At 42.4% G+C, this 25923-nt stretch overlaps 1 long non-coding RNA gene across 1 annotated transcript in view; it reads left to right on the forward strand.

Moving 5' to 3' along the window:
- Positions 1 to 25715, forward strand: part of LOC309851058 — a 29675-nt gene extending 3960 nt beyond the window's left edge. The window contains exons 2-3 of the long non-coding RNA XR_014304608.1: positions 11865 to 12170; positions 25075 to 25715. This is a non-coding gene — a long non-coding RNA (uncharacterized lncRNA). The remainder of the gene's footprint in view (positions 1 to 11864; positions 12171 to 25074) is intronic.
- The last annotated feature ends 208 nt before the right edge of the window (positions 25716 to 25923 follow it).

Genomic DNA, 25923 nt, shown 5'->3' on the forward strand with positions numbered 1-25923 from the left:
TTTCAGGGTGCCTGGGTGGCTCAGTGGGTTAAAGCCTCTGCCTTCAGCTCAGGTCATGATCCCAAGGTCCTGGGATCGAGCCCTGAATCGGGATCTCTGCTCAGTGGGGAACCTGCTTCCCTCTCTCTCTCTGCCTGCCTCTCTGCCTACTTGTGATCTCTGTCTGTCAAATAAGTAAATAAAAATCTTAAAAAAAATAAATAAAATAAAAACCCTGTTTCCAACACTGAGTGTGTCACTGTTACACCACCATTAAGCCAAAGAATGTGTTCTAAAAGAACCAAGCTGTCTTTCAACAAAAATAATTTTAAGGGAAAAGTAAATATAATTCTAATGGAATATTAAGTTGAATAAGATAAAAGAGAGAGGGATGCCAGACTTGGCCCCTACAGTCTCAATCCCACAGAGTCATTGTACTGAGTGCCTATGGTGAGTGCGAGTCTTGTATTTCTACCCACCCCACCTTATTTAACCGAGGTAAGGACAACTGAGGGGTACATACGGTGGGAGGGGGCGTCGGGTTAGGGACAGAAAGGAATGAAGGAAAAGAGGTCGTTTCCAGTTTCCCTTGATTTCTCTAGAATTATTTTTATAGCATAAACTATAGAATATGACACATAACATGAAATTTGGCATTTTCACCATTTTAAAAGAGTGCAGTTCCGTGGTGTTCATTGTATTCCCAACGTTGTACAACCATCACCGCTATCCATTTCCAAAACTTCATCTCACAAGCGAAAACTCTGGAACCAAAAAGTAATGTCTCACCCCTTCTCCTTGCAGTGCTGGCTAACCTCCGTTCTACTTTCTTTCTCCATGAATTTGCCTCTTCTGGGTTCCCCATACAAGCAGAATCATACTGTATCTGTCTCTTTGTGTCTGGTTGTTCGCTCAGTGTGATGTCTTTGTAGCTTCCTCGGAACGAGGGTCGGAACTCCCATTCCTTTTTACGGCTAAATAATATTCCTTGGTACGGGCTCACCACATTCTGTTCCTTCATTCCTCTGTTGATTGTCCTTGAGTTGCTTTTCCTTATATTGTCAAGGCTGCTATGGCATTGGCATACACGTGTATCTGTCCAAGTCCCTGCTTTCGGCTCCTTTGGGTAAATCTAGAAGTAGTTCCCCTTTTAAAAGTTACCTTTCTGGGCGTCCCAGGTAGACTGACTCTACATTATAGAAGTGGGAACAGCCGATTCCGTATCAGGAGAGCAAACCAAGAATTAGCAACAGAGGGTTTTTATTTTGTGTTTCAAACTGGAGACAGATTTTAAGGGGGAAAAAATCCAAATAAAAGCAAGGACTCCCATTTTCCCCTCTGTCTTCTCGTTCCTTCCCCCAGCCCTCAATGCACTGCAGACACCCCCTCTCTCCTTTCAAGTTTATAAGGCCGCTCTGCAATGTGATGGCTCCTCTAGGACCTTATTAATGACATTTACAATTCCCATAATAACTAAACCGTGCCGTTCTCCCAATACCAGACCTCGGAGAAGTCATTACCCTGGTGATCACAACAAAACTGAATTCTAACGGGCTGCCTGCTGCTACAATACTCTGGGAGGAACTCTCTGTGTTCTGGCAGTAAAAACAAATTAAATTAAAGATCCCTGTTCACCAAAGGCCTAATTCTAATTTTTGCAAAGTTTCCATTAAACAGTATTGTCTATGGAAAGTACACACTAACATGCTCCCCCCTGGGAACTAACTGGAAAGGAAATTCTAATAGGAGAATTATTAAATTTCCCCATTAATTTTGTGTTACACCCTCTTAGCATTTATTAAGAATATTAGGTAGATTCAAAGATCTGTCCTCTTTGAATTCTGTAAAGCATTTATGGAAATTGCATTTCATCGGGGAGACGGGAATTGCTGAAAATCAGAGATGAACAAAGCAGTAGATTAAAAGGAGTTTGCTTTGGTAATAAATATGGTAATGGCGTTTCTTCCTTTTATTAATGGCACGGAAACAGTTCAGGGGATATTTTAATATTGTGTTCCCCCGAAGAACCTCCATCTAAGTAGTTTTTCTTCTAGCATTTAATGACAGTGGTTTTCACCTTGCCTTTGATTTAACAGTCCTTGGAAACAGTGCATGGTGTCTGGGAAAAACAGGTGTGGTTTCCACACCGCTGGGGGCGGGGATAAAATGGCGCCTCTGGGAGAAGGTGTGTGGGTGGGCTTCCCACACTGGTCTGTGGCTTGGTTGATTGTTACTGCAAGGCTCCAGTGAGTTATTCCATTTCTTCCATTCCCCTTTATTTGAGATGGATTCAAGTGTTCTCAGACTGTTTTTCCCAGGTATACGGAAGCAGCGTTATGCTAAAACAGGAGACTGGAAGAAGGTGGCAGAACGGGGGAGATGGAGACTTCTGGAGCCTCCCCGACCAGATATCAGAGACTTTATGCTAGATGCTTTTGTATATCTTGTTTTATTTTGATTCTCACAGTAAACCTCTGAGGTACCTATCCTATTTTTATTCTGTTATGGACAAGAAAACCCATGTAAGGTCACAGCTTTTCAGAGAAGAACTCTCATTCATTCATTTAAATATTCAACTACTATTTTGTGGTATTGATTTGCGCTAGGAGTAGTACTAGGCTCTGGGGTTCAACAGTTGTGACCAACATAAGTGTTTGTTATCTAGTGGGAGGGAAAAACAAACAAACAAAAAGCAATCATGATAAAGAATGAGAGAACATGGGAACACTTTCCATGGCTTCAAATCCAGGAGTGACCATTTCCAAATTCCATTCTCTTTCCCCTGAACCCTTCTGGATTTACTGATGTGGTTGTAAGATTTTGCCAATCACTTAGGTACCCAAAGCATCTTGATCTACAATTACCACCAGCAGGACTCAAAACAGTTATACAGATGCCTGTGCCTGCTGCTCCAGGGGCCACTCTTAAAGTGTCATTCAGATTTTGGGGTCCACAAGTCTACAAGCCCTGGGTTTAGGTAAAAGAGGATCCTCAGGGCTAAGCAGTCAAGAAACAGTCTTCAAGAGAAGTCTTCAAGGGTCTCTGTTGGGATAGTCATAATCCCTGGCAAAGCAGAGAGTATCATGTCCAATGAGGCTTCCTGGGTCTGAATGAAAAGCAGCTTAAGGAAAATCCATCTGGTCTTGTCTGAGTGGGCCAGAAATATATCTTAGTGACACATCGTGATACATTGAACAAGGTTATCTTGTTTAGTGACATTCTTGAGGAGAGTAACTAGGCTTCTACAATCAGAGTTTCTAGAAACATGGGGATCAGAATGGTCTGAGGAGCTGTAAGAAGGGGCTCGTTGATATATCAAGGGACTTATTAATGCCCCATTGGGTTCACTGTCCATTGGGGGTGGGAGGTTTGACTGGAGCATGGGGACTTGACCAGTGTATCAGATAACATGGGCCTCTGGCCTTTTGTTCCCTTTGCTTCATTCTGGGGCTTCCTGCTTTCCTCTTCTGATTTATGTCTTTCCCTTATTTCATTAGGTTTTCATTATTTGAAATAATGAAATAATTTCATTATTTCTATATCTTAGGTTGGGTCCTCCAGAGCAGGGAGGAGGCTGGAGATGAATGAGAAGGTGAATTCTATCTGAAAAGGTTCTTAGCAAAAGCTAGTAGGGAGCTAAGGAGATGGGACCAGGACAGGAAGAAGGCCAAGGTGACAGAGTGATACCTTGCAAATTCCCATGGAGGGTGGCATTGGCCCCATGCTTGCAAGGGAAAGGGAACCTCACACCCAACAGTCATCCCTGGGGAGACAAAGAGCCTGCGGAGTGCATCCCTGCGTGGCCGGTGAAGGGTTGGTTCTCAGGCACTTCCAACCCTCAGGACTCTCAGGAAAGTGGCAGGGAGATTTGGGTGCTGGCCACATGTGTAAGCACTTGGGCAGCTGGAGTGCCCAATGAGGACAGGGGCCACGGTGGAGAAGGGCAGTGTTTACTGCAGCGTGAAAATGATTCATGCAGGCTCCTTTGTATTTGTGTTATTTATTGTGATGTTTTAGGACCTTTTTTTTTATCCCCCTTATAAAGCAGGTGGAGTTGGATGTTGCATGTTTTTTTTAAAACAAATTTACTGATGTGTCCTGGTGTTTTATCTGCAAGTTCTGATGATTTTTTCCTTTTTGCAGTTCCTCTACAGCAGGGCTTCTCAACGTGTGGTCCTGGGACCGCAGAGCCAATATTGTGGGGACACTTTTTTAGAGATGCAGATTCTCAGGCTGCATCCCAGCCCTCTCCACCCAGAAACTCAGGGGGGTGGACAGTAACCTGTATTTTAACAAGTTCCCCTGGTGATCCTGATGCTTCTGAAAGCTTGAGAAATAGCTTTCTGGAGACTGGGCGAGAGTTACAGAGATAAGAAAGGAAAGAGGGGGAAATTCACATTTAATAAACACCTACTTTATGCTAAATAGAGTCTTAAGTACTTCATGCTCATGACCTCATTTATTACTTATGACTCTACCTTTGCATGAGGTTAACATCATAAGCCCCCTTTTCACAAACTAAGAAGCTGAAGGTTAGGAGCATAAACTGACTTGCCTATAGTTAGAATCAAAGTCAGGATTTGAACCCAGGCCTGATTTTAAAGACCATGCCTTTTCTCTTTGTTTCTTTCTTTCTTTCTTTTTTTTTTTTATTAACATATAATGTATTATTAGCCCCTGGGGTACAGGTCTGTGAATCATCAGGCTTACACATTTCACAGCACTCACCAAAGCACATACCTTCCCCAGTGTCCATCACCAGCCACCCTATCCCTACCCCCATCCCCCAGCAACCCTCAGTTTGTTTCCTGAGATTAAGAGTCTCTTATGGTCTCTGTCCCCACCAATCCCATCTTGTTTCATTTTTCCCTCCCTACCCCCCATGACCCCCAACCCTGCCTCTCAAATTCTTCATATCAGAGAGATCATATGATAATTGCCTTTCTCTGATTGACTTATTTCGCTTAGCACAATACCCTCTAGTTCCATCCAGGTCGTTGCAAATGGCAAGATTTTGTTTCTTTTGATGGCTGCATAGTATCCCATTGTATAATTATACTACATCTTCTTTATCCATTCATCTGTCGATGGACTTCTAGGTTCTTTCTGTAGTTTGACTATTGTGGACATTGCTGCCATAAACATTTGGGTGAACGTGCCCCTTCGGATCACTACATTTGTATCTTTAGGGTAAATACACAGTAGTGCGATTGCTGGATCATAAGGTGGCTCTATTTTCAACTTTTTGAGGAACTTCCATGCTGTTTTCCAGAGTTGCTGTACCAGCTTGCATTCCCACCGACAGTGTAGGAGGGTTCCCCTTTCTCCGCATCCTCGCCAACACCTGTCATTTCCTGACTTGTTAATTTTTGCCATACTGACTGGTGTGAGGTGGTATCTCACACAAATCTTTGATTTGTATTTCCATGATGCTGAATAATGATGAGCACTTTTCATGTGTCTTTTGGTCATTTGGATGAAGACCATGCCTTTTCTAATGCATTGCGCTGCATTAGGAAAATAGATGCCAGAGAGTGGGGTTCACCGTGAAAACTGGAGACAAGCACAGATCCATAAGCACTGCTTTGGAGGGGTTGCAGTCTTGCCTGGGGTTCTGGCTCTGATCCCCACATGTGCACGTGGACTCAGCAAGGAGTAGTCAAGTCTAGTGGAGGAGCAGAGAGGGGAGTGTGAATCACTACCACAATGGATGTGAGCTGAGAATCTCTCTCTCTCTCAAATATTCTGGAGAAAGTTGAGCCTGGAAGGGAGTAGGGGGAAGCTAACTAGCTTCTGTTATTATGAGAATGCAGGGTTTCCAAGTAACAGATATTTGGCTTTGTGATAACAGTGAAATGATAATTGCATAATCATATGCTAGTGATAGTGGGAGTGATGATGGTGCTGGTAGTGTGATGATGGTGGAAGTGGTGGTGGTTCTAGAGGTAGTGATGGTGGAGGTGGTGATATGGAGGTGGTGGCGATGGTAGTGATGGAGATGCTGGTGGTTGTGGAGATAGGTGGTGGTGGTGATGGTGGGGGTGGCGGTGGATGTGGGTGGTGGTGGTTATGGGGTGATGTGGTGTTGATGGTGGAAGTGGGTGGTGGTGTTGATGGAGGAGGTGTTATTGATGGTAGTGGTGATAGTGGAGGCTAGTGGTGGTGCTGATGGAAGAGGTGGTGTGATGGCAGAGATTGTGGAGGTGGTGGTGGTGGTAGACGTGGTGGTTAAGGGGGAGGTAGCAGTGATGGTGGTGGTGGTAATGGTGGAGGTGGTGGTGATGGTGGAGCTGTTGGTACAGGTGGGTTTTGGTGGTTATGGTGGTGGTGGTGATGGGGGAGGTGGCAGTGATGGTGGAGGTGGTAATACTGGCAATGGTGGTGGAGGTGGTGCTGTGGTGGTTGTAATGATTATAGCAGCTACCACTTACCAGGTATTGCATTATAATAAATTTCACATGTATTGTCTAATGTAGAGTCTCACTTTAATCCTCATGATGATCCAATGTGAGGTAGGGGATACAAGGCATCGTTACCACCATTTTAAGGATGGAGAACTATAGTCTTCTGAAAGAATCACACTTTCCCAGCTTTAAAATCCAGAAGCTAAACTAGTGGTGATATGTGTATTGATCATAAATTAATCACTTACTTAATCCTCACAAGATCTTTATTAGGCAGCTATCATTGCCTAGCAAAGAAACAGAAGCACAACAGGAAAGTATTGTATCGTTTATAGATCTATAAGCAACAAAGCCGGGAATTGACCCAGGGTCCACATTTGATCCCTAACCTGTACTTGTCTCTCAGAGTATGTTCAGTGGGGAGTGGAATCTTTGGGATATGCCTGATTCTTTGCAAGATTTCATGATGACTTACTGGAATTTCCTGGTGCTTGCATAGAGAAATTGTTGCAGTTCCTGACTTTATAAGTCCCTGGGAACTCTAGTTCCCAAGTTTTAGTTGCATCAAGGAGTTGCGTGTGTTTGCAGTTCTTTCCTGTTCCACATTTGGCACAGAAAATTGCACTTCTCCAATGCAAATTCCATACTAATTGACTGATTGAAACAGGATTCTATTTCAAGTGTGCTTTGTAACTGAGCACTCTTCTCCAGCTATAGCTTCAGGTCACTCATATAAAGAAAAGACAAATCTTGAAGTTTTATCTCTTTCTGAGAGAGTAACCATAATTTGGCATATTTTGCATCCTATTAGAGTGGGTTCAAAGCTACGCTAAGTTACAAAAGGCTCCAGCTGTCACTCTGGGAGATGTCTTTTTGTACATCCGTCTGGAAAGGATTTGTTCCCGTGGAAGCTTCTATACCTTACAGATATCAAATGTGGCTTGGGATATGTGGGCTGGGACTTAGAAACCTTTCATCCTTGTAAGATTTTTTTTTGTACTTGGGGTACATTTTGATAGTATTTGACCGGTACTGACTTCTTCTAACACTGCTGGCTAACAATCCTAGTATTTTTTTTTTAATATAATTTTTTATTTTTTATAAACATATATTTTTATCCCCAGGGGTACAGGTCTGTGAATCACCAGGTTTACACACTTCACAGCACTCACCAAAACACATACCCTCCCCAATGTCCATCATACTACCCCCTTCTCCCAAACCCCCTCCCCCCAGCAACCCTCAGTTTGTTTTGTGAGATTAAGAGTCACTTATGGTTTGTCTAACAATCCTAGTATTAACGGAAGTGTGGATGCTGGATATTATGTGAGAAGCAGAGTGTCTTATATGAAGGGTAGCTGGAGAGGTAGGATGGTGTAGTGGTTTATCAGATCACCCAGTCAAAGTGTGATCTGCCAACTATTGTTGGTCTAGAACGTTCTGGTATTGATTCACAAGGAGATCTTGAGGTTGAACCAGAATGTAAGTCAGTGAGGAAACTAAGCATGCTGTTTAGCTCAGCATCTGTGTTTTCCTAGCAAGACTTTTTCAATGAAGGATGTGCTGCATTGATTTATAATCTGGTATGAACTCCTTATTTTCTCCAAGATCAGTATGAAAAAGTTGGAAGTCCAACACTTTGGGTTTCTCTGGTTTAGAGCAGAAATTCTGGGACCAAAATAGGTGGGTTCAAGTCCTAGCTCTGCCACTTATCAGCTGGATGATTTGAGGTAGGCTATGTAACTTCTTTGTGACTCACTTTCCTCATGAATTAATTGAGAATAAAATTAATGCCTATCATTATTTTTAAGAAGCTTTTGTTTACTTGAGAGAGAGAGAGAGAGAGAGAAAACACAAGCAGGGGAGGGGTGGGAGGGTGGAGGAAGAGGGAGAAGCAGGCTCCCCACTGAGCAGGGAGCCTGATGCAGGGGTTGATCCCAGGACCCTGAGTTCATGACCCAAGCTGAAGGCAGACACTTAACCGACTGAGCCATCCAAGTGCCCCAGTGCCTACCACTATTAAATACCTGTGTATATATGTATACACATGTATGAATATGTATGTGTGTATGTATATATACCTATATCACATAGTAGCCACTATACACGTCATTCATGATGTCAATAAAAGCACACCAACAATTATATGAATGGAACAACCAGTGTGGTCGTTCAGGGGCAGCCAGAGGTGTGTCTGTCCTTCGACCAGAGATGACCAATGGGTGAGCTGGTGAGTTAAATCAAGGAGAAGCTGGGGCTGGTGTTGAGTTTTGTGGCTGATAAAGAGTTTTATTTACTGACTTCCCAAATTGCCCTGTCATGTATTTCTGAAAAAATACAGGAGGATCCCAATTAAGGAATAACGTAGGTGGCACCCAGGTGGCTCAGTCAGTTGAGCATCCGACTCTTGATTTCATCCCTGGTCATGATCTCTGGATCGTGGGATCGAGCCCTGGGTCAGGCTCCATGCTGGGAGCCTGCTAAGGATTCTCTTAGTAAGCAGTTCAGCCTGCTAAGGATTCTTTCTCCCTCTTGCTCTCTCTCCCTCTCTAAAAAGGTGACCAGGGTTGGAGGAAGGAGGAAAATGGTTATTGTATATTCCAGTGGATTTGTTCTGTTGAGTGCAAGCGCTGGATTGCGAGTTCCATGAAGATGGTATTTGTTACACAGCAGATACTCATAAATATTTGTTGGATGAATAAAGGAAGGACGGCTGGCATCACCAGGAATGCAAATTCTTCATTCTGTGGATGCTTTCAGGTCTAGAAATTAACATGCCCTAAGAAAGTGATTTTGCACAGAATCTATTTGTCACTTCCTTCTATTGTCATATTTGTCACTCTCTTCCCACCACTGGCTCCACACAGCCTCTCCAAGATGACCTGTAGCTTTTTGTTGTTTCCTTGAAAAGACCTGAGCTTCAAGCAACTCACCTTTTATGCATCACAGTTACATTCTCACGACACTGTGAACAGAACTTGACGTCCGTTTTACAAGTTTGGCCTCTTTGGGTCCTAGCATTAAAATTTTCAGCTTTTCTCCATGCTGTCGAATGCTGTTTAGTTATGGTGTTGGAAAGTCATGGCCTTCAGAGCCCCTGGGAGAACAATTCTGAAGTCTCCTAAAACCAGAACTCCAGGGATGTTGTGTTTAATAAAGAAGGGGAGGAAGGGGAGCAGTCATGTTGTTTTTATTTATTTTTATTTCCTCTGATTTCCCCAAGGGAAAAATGAAAGCTGGCAGAAAACGCTGGGCTAAGCTGGAGGCTGGATCCAGAGAACTTAGGTGAAGGCATTAGGGTACTTTCTCAAAAGATGACTTTGATTTTACTTATTTAAAAAAATTATTTTTAATTGGGGCAAAATGTATACCGTATTAGCATTTTTCAGTGTACAAGTTCAGTGGCATTAAGCACATTCACACAGCTGTAGCGAACACCACCACCATTCACCTCCAGAACTCTTCCTTCTGCAAAACTGAAACTCTGTCCCCATTGGACACTCTCTCCCCACCCTTGGAACCCAATATTCTAGTCTCTGTTTCTATGAATTCTCTGTCTCTGTCTCTGTCTCTACGAATCCACTGATCCACATCAGGGGAATCACACAGCATTTATCTCTTGGTGACTGCGTTATTTGACTCCGCATAATGTCCTCCAGGTTCAGCCATGTTGGAGCAGGTATCAGAATCCCCTTCCTTTTGTAGGCTGAAGATTATTCCGTTGCATGGATATGGCACATTTTGTTTAGCCATCGGTTTGCAGACAGACACCTGAGTTGCTTCCACCTTCTGTCTCTTGTGAAAATACAAACACGGGTATACATGTGTCTCTCTGAACTCTAATTTTAGTTATTTTCATAATGAGTCCTGATATTTTCATCTGAGCTCCTGTAGCCCAAGACAGTGACCTTCAGTAGCTACCCAGGTGCTTTTAATAGAAAAATTGTGTCTTCTTTTTCTTTTCTTTCCCTCTCTTTCTTCTGTCTCTTTGTGTCATTCTCTCTCTTGGTGGGTCTCCCTCCTTTTCTCCCTCCCTCTCTAGAGCTTGCTCTTGTTGGAGGGCGCTTATAGGCAGAAACAACCCCATCTACCCTCCCAACACCTTGCAAAATGGTTAGATTTTATCAAAGAACATATTGGAGAATTACCAAACACAGCCATGGAGAAAGTCACCAAATGGAAATAATAGATTAAGCTTTGGTTTAAGGGAGAGCTACTGTAAAAGCTAATGTCTTTTGGTATGAAGATAGAACCCCTGGATTTCATGCTTATTCTTAGAAAATGAACTTACCATTAGATGAGAGGCAATTCTGCCCCCTTTGCAAAGTAAATCATTTGAACCAATAGGACTGTTGTCCGGGCAAAACAAAAAGAAGGTTAGATTTGGGGCACGGCACAGAGTACACTCTTTGGAGAGCAATGGAGTTCCGATTTAACTGCAGAGAGATAGAGATGCGCAGCTGGGGGCAGAAAGTAGCCCGTAGAAAGCTCCCAGCAGTTACAGCTCTGCTCTCCTGTCTCTCACCCACCGCTTGCTTGGTCTGAGCAAGTCATGCATACCCCGCTACGAGTGGGCAGCGGTGTCGAAATGGAAGGTGGAAGTGTTTGTGATCATGAAGAAAGATGCAATGGGAAAAAGACTGATAGGAAGATCACTAAAATGCTCATCATTTTGTTTGGGTCAGTGATTCTTTTTATTTTTTCTAATAAAAACTTTTTTTTTTTTTTTTTTTTTTTTGTAATGGAAAGCACTGTTTATGGTAAATTAGAAAAAACAAAGCCAGAAATGTCCATTTGACTTGTGTTTTTCCCTCTCTCTCTTGCTGCTATCACTAGTAAGAAGTCGAGGCCTGTGCCCCTGGTCCTTGACCTCCCTTAACGCCCCCTTCTGCATCAGCCCCCCTTTCTCCTGCTCTGTCTGTTGGGAGCTGTTGTGAGAACTGGACACTGACGTTGATTCTCTTTTCCTAAAACACCCAGATTTCCTTCTGGAGAATTACTTCTCCACCACTGGGTGCTCTGTGGGTGGATATTGTGTTGAATAGCGCCTGCCTTCTTTTTATGGACGCCAAAGGGGCCCTTGGAATTCCCTGCTACCTTTTTCTCTTTCTGCCTCCTGCTTCAGAAAAGGAGCAGACCTGGGACTTGAGTCTAGCCATTCCGATTTGTTTTCTGAGATCCTGAATGTTGAATGGCATGTCCCAAGATGGGGAAAAACTGTGTTGGCACTTCCGTGACCCCCTGGAAAACCCACCGAGCAGTGGTTGTCTCCAAGCCTTTATGGAGCTGCCTGTGTTAGCCTGTTCTGAGCCTTTCCTTGGTTCGCGTGTCTTCCCTTTTCTGTTACTCCATTCCCCTTTTGTTTAAGATGACGAGAATCAATCTCTGTTGCTTGCAGCCAGAGTTCTCATTGAAATCCCGAGCAGTGGAAACCAGTAAGTAGTCATTTCAAGGGTCCTATCAAATTTTGTTGCTTCGCAGGTGCTCATACCACAACAAGGTCAGATGCTAGGCTAGAGGCTGGGCAAGAGGAACCAGAGAAGGACATTCAAGGTCCGGCAAGAAGCAGAATCCTAGGCACAAGGGTCCAGTTGAAGAGAACGTAATCTTCGGGACAATTTCACGAGTACAGACAGAGTTTAGCAAACCTGCAAAGAATATTGATCACAAGGGGACTAATGAGAGTGGGAAGCCACTGCCACTTTCAAGACGGAAGAGGGAAAATGGTGTCTCTTGACCTGAGACGGAGCTAGAGCGTGGAGTTGTGGAGGAGGGGCTCACTCCAAGGCAGGTGGTCTTTTCCGTTTTTTTTGTTTTGTTTTGTTTTGTTTTGTTTTTACAAAATCATTGAGATAAAATTCATGTATTATACAATCCCCCAGATTAAAGTATATGATTCAATGGCTCATAATGGAGTCACAGAGTGGATCAACCATTTGTTTGGAAGCATTCACATCACCCCAAAAAAGGGTTGCTGTACCCATCAACAGTCGGTTTGAACTTCTTCCAACTCTCCTTTCTCGCAACCCCTACCAACCACTCTACTTTCTGTCTCTGTCTGTTTGCCTGTTGTGGATGTTCACGTACATAAGGTCGTTTTTCGTGGTTCACAGTAGGGGTATTTTCTACGCGTGCAGCAAACCTTGAATTAGTGCATATGTGTCTCTCATTGCTCTCCTGCGGGACACAGAGGAGCCTTGGGTCATGACATTTGCATCAGCAGATCAAATATATAAGCTTGTTCTATGCGTATGCCTGTTTAAGGACACCTTATTTAACACCGATCGTTGATTTATTACCATTGAACTGAGGTCAACAGCACTGCAATGCCGCTGATCTAACACGTATTGTTTTGCTAGAAAGCACCTCACAGACTTCTTGCACTTAGGAAAACTGGACATCACTTCAACACTATCCTTGGGGGGATGTTTTAGGAAGCAGAATCACCAAAAAGAAGCATAAAAAGGTGGGAACGTGGCATTAAGTTGACGGCGGAAGGAATGCTTGTTTGTGGTAGGTTTGCCGGAACAAGAAGACAGAGCCTTGCCTGGGAGCGCACTCAGGGTTTTCACCATTCTGCGCATGTCTGTGAATGGCCACAAATGCACCATATCGATTTTGCGGTTGTAAGTAGGGAACTTGCAACCAGGAAACCTCTAATGAGGGTTAACCATGTTATCATGCAATATGTGGCAATGGGCTTCTTTCACTGGGCATGACGTTTTCTGGTGTTCTTCATGTTAACGTGTGTCAGAGCCCCGTTCCTTTTTATTGCCACGTAATATTCCATGGACTATTGTGGATAATGTGTAAGGGTCTGTGTGACATATGTTTTCACTTCTCTTGGGTGGAGAAGGAAGAGCAGAATTTCTGGATCATGTGGCAATTCTCTGTTTAACCTTTGGAGTAGCTCCTGGACGGTTTTTTCAAACAGGTGCATCATTTTGTGTTCCCATGAGGAGCGTAAGGGGTTCCAATGATGAGCCTAAGGGGTTCCAATGAGGAGTCTGAGGGGTTCCAATTTCTTCGCATCCCTGCGAACACCTATTATCTGACTTTCTGACTACAGTCATCCTACTGCGCATGAAGTGGTTTCTCAGCGTGGTTTTAATTTGCATTTCCCTAATTAATCGTGTTAAGGTATGTGTGTGTGTGTGTGTATGCTTATTGGACATTTGTAGAAATGCCTATTCAGATCCTTTAGGATCTGATTCAGATCCTGAAGCTTTTTGGAGCCAACGTCACAGCCTGCTGATACTTTGGAGTCCTTTCTTGGAATACAGCTAATAGAGTTACAAAGAAAACCAATTATAGTAAAATAAAGTTATCAAAATATCTTAAAATACCAGATTTGTCATTTGCTTGAAAAAGGCTATCCTTACTAACGTGTTAAATAAATTAAGGGGCAGATTCAATAATGCCTTCAACTGAAGGTAGTGACGAGTATCGACCATATTTGAAGACAATTGCAACAACGGTAACAAAGTCCAAGAATATGTTTAATTTTGATTGGGACACAGAATCACAGAACCGATACTCCTGATTACTTTTACTCACTAATATTGCTAATTTTTTTCCTACCCTTATAACTGAAGGAAATGCTAAATTTTAGTTAGAAGTTCATGAAACAAATGGTGTAATTTTTTTTCCCTTCTGAGATCACAGACCCCTGGAATTCTCCCCAGGTGGGAGACCCACAGATCCTAGGTTGAGGAGATGTCCTAGAAGGATGAAGCCTTTTCCAGAACTGTGACACCCCTGGAGGGAAGGACTGGGGAAGAACTACTCCAAATGTTCTCTCCTTTTACTCTCTAATCTCCTGTGATATTTTCCACTGGCTGGACCCAACCAGAAGCCAGGAGGCTTCTTCATTCTGGATGATTGAAGGCATAGGATTCAGAGCCCCATGGTACAGACAGAGCTGGGAAGGTGGAGAATGGATTTGTTGGGGTGACGGGAAGGAAAGGTGGGGAGGGAGCTTGGGTGAGGTGCAGTGGTGGCCACACACTGACCAACACCGTGACCCTAAGACTTGCAAAGTTTGGCTCTCTCTTGAGCTTCTGTACCAGAAAATGGAGAGACGAGGAATTTGGTTTCCTTATGGAATTTGGTGGAGAGCAATGTTCTCTAAAGTGACCTTCTTTGGAACGTACTGGGAAACACTGCAACATCTATCCCTCATTTTGGTCTTGGAGACTCACAGTGGATAGCAGCCTATTAAAGCCTCTGGGAAGATCTGTAATGTTGAGGCTTTTTGAAATTCTAATTTCTCTGATTCGTGTGGTCCAGACACTTTCTTCACAACCCTCACAGAACAGAGCTGTGCTGAACACCAGTTTGGGACCTGCCAGTGTAGTACATGGTAATTTCTACTCACAGGCAGCTAGCTGTCAAAAGTCTTGCATATTCCTTATCTTGTTTAACCTCACAGCAGCCCTGGGAGTCAGAATCGTGGGATTCAGAGAGGGTGCCTGACTTTCCCAAATCACACAGCCAGTTGGTGATGGTGCAGGAATTAGAAAAGCCAGTTCTTCTGGTGCCCTAAAACACGATAAACCCACCTTTTGGTTTTTGCTTTTTTTGGTTTTACTAATGTCTCATGCATTCTCCAGATGGAGAACCTAATGAACCCAGTTGTTGGCTTTGACCACTTGAGGAACAGCTTTGAAGATAATTAAGCCAATGGCTTCCTCGTTCTGTGATCCTGTTATGTCTTCTGGCTTAATTGCAATTTCTTAATTGTTAAGTAACTTTTATTTATGAACCCAGTGATTTTAAGGAGGAATGAAAAAAAAAAAGCACTATTCTGCAGTTTTTCTTATTTGAAACTACTTTCCCAGGAGGTGTAAGGAAGAGGTCCCATCCCCATGGTCATTTTTAGAGTACCTTCCTACTTTTGGAAAGTTACTATTTCAAAAAAGGGGGAAAAAAAAAAGATCAATGCAAGTACTCAGATTAAGGGCAAACCAGTCTTTGCCCTCAGTCATAATGGGCTTTTCCTGAAGGGCACAGGAGTTCACAATAAGGATTGTGTCGTGAAACGAATGGAACATTTTAATATATTTGGTCTTTTAACAGTCTTGTAAGTCAGGTAAAGCAGCAGGGGCTTAGCGAGGTCATACGGTTGCCTGGCTTGTAAGAATGTCAGCCAACACATACAATTAGGAGACCTGCTAATTCAGACTCCGGGTTCTTTCCATTTGTATGGCTCTGCCTCGAGCTTTGAACACCCAGAGCACAATAATGGTGTGTAATTGTTGGGTGCAAACCTCTAGGAAAGGCAGGTGGAGAGCTGGGAAGTTTCGAGCTTCCCAGGGGTGGAGAGGCATGGGGATAAATAGAACAAGGAAGACAGGCGCCGTCCCAAGGTATGCCTGGTGTCCATGTTGGTGGGCGGGGACCGTTGGAGATCTTGTGCTTGGATCATTTCAAGGATAATCATAAACCAATGTGCTGCAGTAGGAAGAGGGGAATGCCAGGAGACACCAAGTGTTGAAAGGCTTCCATTTTTGATCTGCCGCCAGATAGTTCTAAGAACTTAGGTTGGGTGTATGGCCCCTCTTTTGCCTACTTCCTCATCTATACAGTTAGTAGAGTGTCTACAGTGAAGGTACCCAGGACCAGGTACAGGGTCAGGAAGACCTCCTCTCTTCAGGGAGCTTAGGGTCCAGTGGGGGCAGCAGCGAACGGAATGATAGGAAACAGTGTGATGGGTAAAAGCAATGTGCTCTAGAGACTTGTAGCCTCCTGGACCAGAGATTGAGAAGGATACCTAAAAAATGTGACATAGGATCTAAGAGTTGAAGGATGAATAGAAGGTAGTGAAGGGCGAGATTGATCGTGAGATGTGGGGGACAACACTTCCTGGGGGAAAGGAAAAGGATGTGCAAAGGCACCGAGGCATAACCTGTTGGAGGAATGAAAAGAAATTGTCTTGAGACCAGGTGGGGGAGGATTGGTGGAAGGTTTTCTTTTCAGCTCCCTCTGACTGATTTACATATTATTTTTATTGAATTTTATAAATAAATATTATGTGCACATAAGATGTCCCAAAAGTATTAAAAAAAAGTGTAAAACGGGAAGTGTGACTTTCTTCTTTGCCCCTTAGCCATGCATTTCTGCTTCTGAGAGACTGTCGTCAGCATCATTTCCCTGTCAATATTTTCAGAAATATTTTACAAATTTACAAGCATATAAATGTGTTTCCTTAGAAATGGCAATATTTTATATACCATTATTATTTTTATTACTTGACTGTATATCTTTCTTTTTTTTAAGATTTTATTTGTTTATTTGACAGAGAGAAATCACAAGTAGATGGAGAGGCAGGCAGAGAGAGAGAGAGAGAGGGAAGCAGGCTCCCCGCTGAGCAGAGAGCCCGATGCGGGACTCGATCCCAGGACTCTGAGATCATGACCTGAGCCGAAGGCAGCGGCTTAACCCACTGAGCCACCCAGGCGCCCCTTGACTGTATATCTTTGATTTTATTACTTAACCACCTTTCTTCCAGTTTTTTTTTTTCTTTTTCTTTTTCATGGCCAGTCTGAGAGGTGAAGGAATTTCAGTTCTTTTATTTTAAGCAAGGTTAAGCTTCTTTTGGGTTTGTGTCAGAGCATCTCTACTTTTTTTTTTTTTAAGTTTTGATTTTAATTCCAGTTAGTTAACATGCAGTGTAATAGTAATTTCAGGTGTACAGTATAGTGATTCAACACTTCCATACATCACCCAGCACTCATCATACGTGTGCCCCTTAATCTCCATCACTTGTTTCACTCGTCCCCCAACCCGCTCCCCTCTTGGTGACCATCAGTTTGTTCTCTCCAGTTAAGAGTCTGTTTCTGAATTTGTCTCTCTCACTGTCTTATTTTGTCCCCATTGCTTAATTTGTTTTGTTTCTTAAATTCCATATATGAGTGAAATCATATCGTCTTTGTCTGTTTTTGGTCATCTCACTAAGTGTTATGGTCTCTAGGTCCATCCATATCATTGTAAATGGCAAGATTCCATTCTTTTCATGGCTGAATAATATTCCATTTATCCTGTCATCTGTTGATGGACGCTTGGGCTGCTTCCATAAGCTGGCTATTCTAAATAGTCCTGTGATAAACATAGAGGTGCATGTATTCTTTTGAACTCATGTTCTACTTTTGGGGTAAATACTCAGTAGTGCAATTGCTACATCACAGGGCAGTTCTAGTTTTAACTTTTTGAGGAAACTCCATACTGTTTTCCACAGAAGCTGCATGCATGTGAGAGGGTTTCCTTTTCTCCACATCCTCATCAACACTTGTTATGTCTTGTCTTTTTAATTTTAGTCATTCTGAGAGGTGTTTTGATTTACATTTTCCTGATGATAAATGATGACGAGCATCTCTTCATGTCTGTTGGCCATCTGGATATCTTCTTTACAGAAATTCTGGTCTTCTGCCCATTTTTTAAATTGGATCATTTGTTTTTTTTTATGTGTTGAATAGTGTAAGTTCTTTATATATTTTGGATACTAGCCTTTTATCCCTTTATTTAAGATGTCATTGGCACACAATCGTCTCCTATTCCATAGGTTGCCTTTTAGTTTTGTTGATTGTTTCCTTCATTCGGCAGAAGCTTCTTATTTTGATGTAGTCCCAATAGTTTATTTTTGCTTTTTTCCTCCTTGCCTTAGGAGACATATCTAAAAAAGAAGTTGTTATAGCCAGTGTCAAGGAAGTTACTAGAGCATCACTACTTTGAATTCTGTGAACAATCTGTTTATGTATTTAGCAAGATTTTTATTGATTTGCCAGAACTTTTTATATATTGGGGAAATTAGTCCTTTGTGACATGACCTGCAAATATAGTTTTCCAGATTGACATTTTACTTTTGGCTTTCTATGTTTTTTATTTTATTTTGTTTTGATATTTTGTCATACAAACTTTTTCAATTTTTGTAGTTAAGTTTATTATTTCTAGTGGCCTCTGAGTTTTACACTTTTTTAAAAAGATTTTATTTATTTGACAGACCGATATCACAGTAGGCAGAGAGGCAGTCAGAGAGAGGAGGAAGCAGGCTCCCTGCTGAGCAGAGAGCCCGATGTGGGGCTCGATCCCAGGACCCTGGGATCATGACCTGAGCCGAAGGCAGAGGTTTTAACCCACTGAGCCACCCAGGTGCCCCAGTTTTACACATTTTTAGGAAAGTTTTATCCTAAGAAAAATGTCTTATATGTAAAAAATACATATATATATGTATTTATATAAATATATATAAAATATGAAATAAAATATGTATGAAATAAAATATTTTATTTTAACATTTTTATAGATTCATTTAAGATATTTCCAATATTTACTCACCTGTAAGTTACTTTTAGTATAAGGTATGAGTTAGAGACCTAAATTTATTTCTCTTTTTCCAAATGGCTATCCATTTTCCCCAGTATGACTTATCTTTTTTCCTTCATTGACCTAAAATGCCACTTTTATCATATACTAAGTTCCCAAATGTATTTGATTTTATTTCTAGATTTTTCCACTCGATTTCATTCCTCTGCCTGTCTGCTTCTGTCCTGTTACCACATCATTTCAGTGTCAAGTTCTATAACATACATGTATTTAATATCTGGAAACCTAGCATCTCCTCTTTCAAAATTTCCCTGCCTTTTCCTGCTCTGAGGGGAACCCTGGAGAGGACCAATAACTAGGTGGTTTGATTATCTTTTGCTTCATTGTCAGATCTTGAGATCTAAGATCTTTCCTTTAGTTTCTGCCTACCTCTGGCTGCTTCAAGGAATTATTGGATTACTAGTAATGAATGAATACTCCGCTTTGTGATCTGCTTTTCTGGTGTTATCAATCCTTCCTGGGCTCTGGGAAGAGGGACTGGACAGATTATTTGCGGTAGAGCTATGACTGGGACCTAGATTTTCCTGACTCTGGTTCAGGATATACCACTATTAATACCGCTATGATGATGACTTGTTATTATTTCTACTGATGTCATCATCCCCAACCCCCACCGCTCCTATTAAAAATGCAGTGCACCAGGCACTGTGCTAAATACTTTTGATATATTATCCTTCTTGTCTTTACACGGCACCCGGAGGAGGTGGAATGTACTGCTCTATCCACACCTAGCTGTTGGTGGTCACTCCTGGTGCATCTCACCCTCAAACATGTTCCTTTTATTGGCTGCTTTCCAGCTCTGACCAGGAGCCCAGGCATGCAGACTTCCTAGTGCTCCAGCAGACAAATTGCTGCATGAGTGTGTTTTTATTTCCAAAGTTGTAAATTGCACCCAAATAGTTTTTATGCAATTTACAACGTGTCTGACAAGAAAACAAGTTGTTGCTGCCAACTCCTGACTTTTAATTGAATCTCTCGTTGAGTGTGGGGCACAATAAATAACCCTACCCATGGGGGGCATAAGGCAACAGTAGAGGCATTCGAGAACGTCTCCCGGGAAGGCCAGGGGGCAAGGACCTGCAGGTTTCTGGATGCCCTGCTTACGTTGGTTATTTCTGGAAAGATCTCTTAAAGGGGCATTGTAGGGAAGTCCATGAATTCATGACTGCCATTTTGAAAAGAGTCAAGGAGCAAAGCAGTCCTGCTGAGCCATGGGGGCTGAACTTGGGCTTGATGTGATATTAATTGGACTTGGTAAACCCTAGATCACCTAGGTTTGTTCTACCCACGTCTGACAAGCCATTGTGCACACAGCGAGGACTTCCTTGTCTCACTGGACCTTTTGTTTGGGGATGGATTTTTGGAGAATGAGGATGTTTGACATTTTCCAGGTGGGCTGAGAGCCGATGTGCGCAGCACTGTTCAGAGTCTTGGGTCACTCAGTCAGTGACATGGCATCATAAGTGGATGCCTGTTGGTCTGTAGCATTCCGAGGGCAGCAGGGGCTGAGCTAAGTCTGCCAGGAGTTCCCAGCAGGGGTGAGAATGCTGGTGTGTTTGTGAGGAATTGTATCACGGCTGGTGCAACATCTGTTGTGAGAAGCGAGAGGAACCGGGAGATAGTGGGAGCCAATGGTCTGAGTCATGAACGCTGGAGGTGATTGCAGTGTGGATGATGGGGGTGACTCTTTTTTTTTTTTTTTTAAAGATTTTATTTATTTATTAGACACACAGAGAGAGAGAGCACAAGCAGGGGGAGAGGCAGAGGGAAAGGAAGAAGCAGGCTCCCTGCAGAGCAGGGGAAGCCCGATATGGGACTCGATCCCAGGACTCCAGGATCATGACCTGAGCTGAAGGCAGAGAGGCTTAACCCACTGAGCACCCCCAGGTGCCTTGATGGGGGTGATTCTTGAAGGCTGGTGTCCCCATAGCGGCTGTGTCAGTGCTCTGGAGTCTCCTAGACGTTCACTACTTCTTACACTTATCCCTGATCTCATTTAAAATTCCACCAATCCTATACTCTGGGTGTTACTATTCCTTACTCTCTGATAAAGAAATTGAGACCCAGAGATGTTAACTTGTTCCGAGATGTGAGTGGCTACTGAGCCGTTCAACTTCAGAATGTTGAGTGTGAGGTTAATCTTCTAGATAGGAAATAAAGGAATGGTTATTTTTCTCTGAATACACCCAAATGTTTTGCCTTAAAAAATGATGTGTTTCTCCAACCCAATGTCCCCCACAAATTCCCTGCCACACTCTTCAGGGTCACTAGGAGGAAATAGTCCTCCTGTTTTAGCTTCCCACAGTTAACACAATGATTCTGTTTCACACACATTTATTGATCACTTCCGGGACTCTGGCGCTAAAGCTGTTAAGATGTGATGACACGAAGTATGACATATTTTTTAAGATGCTTCTATGTGGAGACTTGAAAAGCCAATATGTTAACCTCTCAGACAGGGCTATTCTCCAATTATTTTTCACATACTTAAAAAAACAACTTTTCCTGCCCTGAAAATTATGGAACCTCTTCTTTATGAACTTCAGAGTCTGTCGTCTGTTCCTTTGACATAGTTTCATTAATGGCAGATTGAATCTTTTGAGAATGGATTTGGTTCTTTTGGATTTGAGTTTGGAAGCTGGAAAAATCATTTAGAGCTGTCTGGTGAAGAAAGTAGATGATATAACTTTGTTTTTTTAAAAAATGTGCTGTTAGAGAAGAGAATGGTTTTCTTGCATGTTTTGTGGGCATATTTACAAAGGTGATTGTTAAATACTTCTCCAGGGGGAAAGGCTAGCAAGTAGTATAAAACTATGAAAACATTCATTTAAAAATTGTGCAGTGTTGGGCGCCTGGGTGGCTCAGTGGGTTAAGCCACTGCCTTCGGCTCAGGTCATGATCTCAGGGTCCTGGGATAGAGTCCTGCATCGGGCTCTCTGCTCAGCAGGGAGCCTGCTTCCTCCTCTCTCTCTCTGCCTACTTGTGATCTCTCTCTGTCAAATAAATAAATAAAATCTTAAAAAAATTGTGCAGTGTTTGTTATAAAAACTCAGTATTGGTGTCATAGTTATACCAATGGTTTGAATTCAGAAGGTACTTCTCAGTCAGCAGGTTATACCGCATATTCAAAATAGAGAGAGAAAATGTTTTCCATTTTCAGGGCACCTGGGTGGCTCAGTTGTTAAGCGGCTGCCTTCTGCTTAGGTCATAATCCAGGGTCCTGGGATTGAGCCTTGCATTGGGCTCCTTGCTCAGTGGGAAGCCTGCTTCTCCCTCTCCCACTCCCCCTGCTTGTGTTGCCTCTCTCGCTGTGCCTCTCTCTGTCAAATAAATAAATAAATAAATAAATAAATAAATAAAATCTTTAAAAACAACAACAACAACAAAAATATTTTCCACTTTCCATGTTGTGCGTATTAGCAGCCAACTTGGATTTCTCATAATTCTTAGATTATCACCAAGGATTTTGAACATGCTGCCTGAGAATCACATATGTGGTGAGTTAACCACATGGCCCAACTGTGCTGTCCAGGTCTTAGTTTTTGTGAAGAAACCACAGAGACATGGGATTTCAACTAGTCCATTCTGTTCAAAATATGTTTTAAAATATTCAGAAAAGGGAAAAGCTGTTCAAGTCCCTTTAATCTGACAGCTGAAATAATTCACAATATTATGAAATCAGTCAAAAAAATTATGAAATCAGGTAATTGCAGGCCAAAGATTCACTCAGTTTAAAGGAGAATTAGAAATGTGGTGGACTGAGTGAGGACTGGTGGCTTTGTTGTTATGGTAACCATAGCAACATTTACTCTTAAGAAGAAGGGGCAGGCTCAAGGAAATCATTTTGCGGGGTGGGGAGCAGGAAAGGAGAGAAATCATGACCAATCCAATGAGAGTGTTAGGGGAACTTAGCCTTTTGATAGTGACATTTATATTTTGCATATAAAACATTCATTGGTTTGTGTCCATGTATCCCTCGCTTATTGGAGTGGACAAAGTTGGGTACCTCAAAAGATGACCAAACCAACAAAATATCTGAAGACTAGTTGGCCTTTTATGACAGGGTCTACTTAACATTGTTTCCGTTTGTTTTTATTTACAGACTCTTAGTTATTTCCTTTCTCACTTGAAAAATGTTGAATTAATTATCCTGTTCCTTTGTCTGGTGCCTAGATGTTTTGGGTGTGACTACTTTGTCTTTGTCTTCTTTCTCTTATAATTTGAAGGACAACTATTTAGTAAAGAGATTAAGGAACTTGAAATATCTTAAGATGGGCAAGGTTTCAGCTCTACTGGGACGTCTGTCCTGAGGTGTAAGGGAAGGTAGAAAATCAAAGGAAACCAATGACTGAATGTGATAATACAAAGTACTGAAGAGGACTCAGAAGACGTTATGGTGGACTCAGAAGATGTTATGGTGAACAACTGGCATGTGGGGGAGACAAGTCGAGATCACTGAAGATCATTTTGAAGAGGTGATGTTTGAACTGAGACCCCACGTGACTGACTGCCAGAGGGAGCAGCAAGCACAGGGGCTGAGATGGTCGTGAGGTTGAGGTTGGGTATGAGGGACAAGAAGGCGAGTGTGGCTAGAACAGGGATGGGGCAAAAAAAAACCCCACCACCAACAAAAAACAAAACACAAAACAAAAGACATAAAGGGCTAGAAGTAGGTAGGGACCAGGGTGTAGTACCTAATATTCTATGAAATATTAGATACTTAGACTTTCTTTTAAAAATTTATTTATTTTGGTGGGGGGAGGAGTAGAGGGAGAGGGAGAGAGAGAGAAGCGCAAACAGACTCCTCATTGAGCGTGGAGCCTGACCTGGGGCTCAATCCCGGAACCCTGAGATCATGATCCGAGCCAAGTCTGTCACTTAACCAGCTGAGCCCCCCAGGTGCCCCAAGTAAGAGATTTTATAAGGAGAAAAAACCTGAATGTGTATTTATAGCAATAGAGGAAAGAGGAAAACAGAAGAAGTTGAAAACATAGGTAAAGGGGAAAAACGAAGGAAGGAAGAGTTTTTGGGGAGGGGTGCGGTTTTGATGAGGAGGACGGACTTGTGTGTGTCGGATGGTGGAGGTAGAATTTGTAGCCTTGCTTTGTAGATGGGGACAGACAGTTGACGTTGATGGCCTCGATGATCATGATGAAGGAAGAGACAAGGTTCTCTTCAAGTAAAAAGTTAAGTTTTAGTAAAGGGCCCGAGACAAGTGCAAACCCTTTTTAGATGGTTACTAGAGATAGAAGACAGAGTTGCTCGAGGATAAAGACATGGTCTTATTGGGCCGTGCTGAATATCCAGTTGAACCTGGACAGGGAGATGGGTCCAGAATGGGGAGTGGTTGGTTGATGTTCTTTGTAATAGTCAGTCAATCACAGCACTGAGGAAGTTGGTTGTGAGGCTGCTGTCTTGCTGTTTGGTGGAAGAACAAGGGTGTGAGAACTACAGGGGATGATCAAAAAATATTTCAGGTGGTCACTGGGATCATCCAGACAGGGTTCAGAAGCAAAAGAAACTTCTGGGAGGCTGAGGGCATCCTAGGATATTTTTTTTCTTCCTTTTTAAAGGAATGACAAATCAGAAAAGTTGGCATAAAGGCAACTTGAAAAAAAATTTTTCTCTACTTGCTTCATAAAGTTATTGTAAACTATAAATGAGTTAATTCATGCACGTTGGTTTGGCTACCACCTAGCACATTGGAAGAGCCCAGGGAAGGCTACTGGTGGTAGCAGATGCTCCTGCCCTCTGTGATCGCCTGGCCTCCTCTGGCTCTAGGTGCAGCTCTAGTGGACAGTTCCTGGGCATGTCCATGACCTCCCTCCCCCTCAAGGGCTTGCCATGTCCTTTACCCGATGCAGTAAGAATTTGTTCACCTGGAGCCTAGGTGCAGCTAGGAAATGGAACAAATACTAGAGTTGCATGCCAATGGCTCAGCGTCTTGTCTTCCAGCTGGAGGTGTGTTTTAGATGGTCTCTGGCAGGATTGATAGGAGTGGCTCCCAAGGGCAACCAGCTCAATTTCATGTGCTGTATTGTCTTTCTCCTTTTTGTTTCTCCCTTTTCTGTTCCTTCATGTCTGCTTTCTGGGATTACATTCCAAATAAACTATTTTTGCTCAAGTCCCTGCCTCATGCTCTGCTTTCAGCATGGGTGTGGAGCAGGGGAAAGCCACATGAACATAACCATTATTCATGTTAGTATTATTGTTACTGTTACTTGCAAAACAACTATTAATTTATTATTATTATGATTTGTTCTAGACATCTGGAAATTTTTATAAAATTTCTCATTTCTTTCCTGGACAGAAAAGAACCCGAGTCCAGACATCCAAAAAAGACTCACAAAGTATCAAGCAAAATTATTGGATGTGACCGAAACATAGACATATCTTGGTGAACTTCTGAAGATCAAGGAAAATTATTCAAAAGGCATTTTGAACAGAAAAGTCTGTGGACCACACAGGAACAAGATTTAAACTGCTTCTGAAACTCTCTGCAACACCCAAGGGCAAGGGAAAGGAAGTGACATCAAACAGGGGTTGGGAGGGAGATCAGGATGAACAAGGCCATATTCAGGAGTGTCGTACAAATAAAAGAGCAATGAAAAACAATGTTCTTAGATGTGCAACTCAACTTATTAACGTTATTAGACTTGCTGTGATGGATGGCGGGATGAATCAAAATACAGAACTCGAGAATTTGAAAGTCACACCAGCGACCATTGAAACAAACACACAAAAACACGGATTCTAGATGATTGTTTTATAAACGGTGATATAACAGAATGGATGTGTGAAAAACAACCCTCAAAAATGAAGAGTGATTTAATTATAATAATTTAGGTCTAAGGTGGTGTCATACGAAAACAAAAACTAAAAGACCCAATAATAGAGGAAAATACAATTTCCTCATTGTCCCCGGGGGGATATTATTTCATTCTCAATAAAGACAACTGGACAAATATATGTTCCAGGATGTAGTTTTTAGACCCCAAAATAAGAATAAGTTGAGATAAAAACAGGATGCATATTTTCCAAGTCACTAAAGAGAAAGGCCAAGAAAACAAATTGCACGTATCAAACATACTCATCTAGCACACTGACATTGGGTCTTTAATCTTCTTGTCTCCAGGAAATCCCGTGATTCGTCATCCCC

This window comes from Mustela nivalis (assembly GCF_964662115.1).
Source record: "Mustela nivalis genome assembly, chromosome: 17".
NCBI classification, from domain to species: Eukaryota; Metazoa; Chordata; class Mammalia; order Carnivora; family Mustelidae; genus Mustela; species Mustela nivalis.